Here is a 2,076-nt window from a genome sequence, read left to right as displayed (position 1 = left end):
CACCCTTCGGCTTCCGCTAGGTCGAGCTCTTCGTCTAGCGCCTGTAACGCCGCTACTGACGCCTCGTCAAGGTCTGGGAATTCTCCAGCCGCCGCTACTTTTGCATAAGATGGTGCTGGTCGACCCGCTGGCGGTTGATTGGTTCGGCCGGCTTGATTATGAGCTCCTGGCGGCGATGATCTAGCCTTTGGTGGGATGTAGTTCGCCGGTTTGGGAGGAGCTACATATCCCGGAGGGAAAATTACCTTTTCCCTGACATAGGGACCTTTGCATCCTCGGTACTCGCTGCCACAATAACCTTTACAAAAGTGACACTTGCCGAGGACATCCAAATACGAGTGAATCTTCCAGGTGAACTCCTCGTCGGTCAAGCGGCCTGTCGTGTTGGTTGTAGCAACTCGAGGGCGACTATGCGATGCGTTGTGATTGTATGACGCGATTGGGGGGGTTCTGATCTTCTTGATGATGGCGTGAGAGGCAACCAATGAAGCATAAAGTGTTTCACATTGATTCTCAAAGGTATGATAAGCAAAATCCTTGGTCGATTTTGTAAACCCCCATAATTTAACAGCAGTTTTCAGTTCTTCTATCATCCCGTATTCCACAAAGGTCGCTAGCTGTTGATCGTTTATAACAACGGCGTGGAAATTGATTAAGATTTGAATACCACATGCTCTGGTACTGTATGCAATAAAATCTTCGTACGGTGACATCTTTAGATGTTGGGCTTTCTCGTAAAGGCGATCCTTCCAATCTCCCGGTAAGCAAGAGTCAAAAAGCTGGACAAGGAATTCCTTCCACGTGCCTTTGATGAAGCGATCGAAGCCGCCTTCGTAGAAAGCATGGGCATTAGGTTCTTCCAAGAAGTTCCCTACTAGCGTGATTCGGTCTGTATCTAGCGTCACACCTTTAGTGCGGTAAAACGTTTTCAACGACGAGTACCACAACAGAAAAGGTTCTGCTTGGCGATACGGTCCCTTATAGACAGGTCCGTCAGACGTGCAAAACTTCGTTAGATCCAATCCAAGTGGTGGTTTGGTTTCTTCCGGGCTATCGTTACTAGGCGTCGCTTCCTTGGATGACATGAGTTTCATCATCAAGTCCTCGAACTTCTCCATCCTACGATTACTGGCAAGTTGTGATTCGACGATGGCTTTCATCAAATCCGAATCTGGATTAGCTGACGTGGTAGGTGGTGCACTCATCGTTGGGAAGGGTGCAGTTTGAGGTGGATTACGGGTAGGCGATGAAGGTACGGAAGAGAGCGGTGATCCCTCTGAAGACTCAGGTACGTCTGGTAATGTAGGATGGTCGGTACGGGTACGGGTTGGTGTAGCAGGCGGTGGCTGATCAGTTCTGGCTCGGGTAGATGTAGTTGTCTGAAGGAGCTGTGAGGCAGCTAGTCTGGCGGTGGCTGGGTCCGGTCTAGAGATGCGTTGCAATCGTCGGTTCGCGCGGATGATCGCTTCTGGGTCTGGCAGTGGTACTGGCGGTGCGTTTGGGTCGGTGGGCGGAGCTTGTCGTCGTGTCGTCATACACAATGACTAAAAGGTGGGAGAATGTGGGGTAGGTAAGGTTTCAGGTCTTAATGAACGTTCTCGATCGCAATAGAGTCGAGGTGGCGCATTCAGTAAGGTTTCCTGGAGTATCGATTAAACTTTGAATTGATTTTGAATGGTGAAACAATCTCCGAATTGGGTTTGAGAAAAAAAAGTGTAAGGTTCGATAGAACCTTCACTCGATACTACGGACGGGACACCGTGCGAACACGGCAAAGGGTTTCTAGAACCCAAGAGATCTAATCTGTGAATTGCAATATCAATGAAAAGCACTGGTTCCAAATGATAAGGGGCAAGAGATTAGTCCCGATATCTCTAAGGCAGGCTATCCTAAATGATAAAAGAGAAATATAAAGAAATATAAAGAATGAAATCCTACCTGGTTCCAAATGATAACACTACACAAAATGTCATCTTTACCGGGCGGTAAAGAAAACTACTGACATAGAAAAGTCCTGAGGCAACAGGAAGAGAGCTAAAAATCTGAAAAAATATGCACCTTGTTCCTAGATGTTGG

Source organism: Melampsora larici-populina, assembly GCF_000204055.1.
Source record: "Melampsora larici-populina 98AG31 unplaced genomic scaffold MELLAscaffold_96, whole genome shotgun sequence".
NCBI classification, from domain to species: Eukaryota; Fungi; Basidiomycota; class Pucciniomycetes; order Pucciniales; family Melampsoraceae; genus Melampsora; species Melampsora laricis-populina.
The sequence above is the reverse complement of the archived record's forward strand: the minus strand, read 5'-3'. Positions refer to the sequence as shown.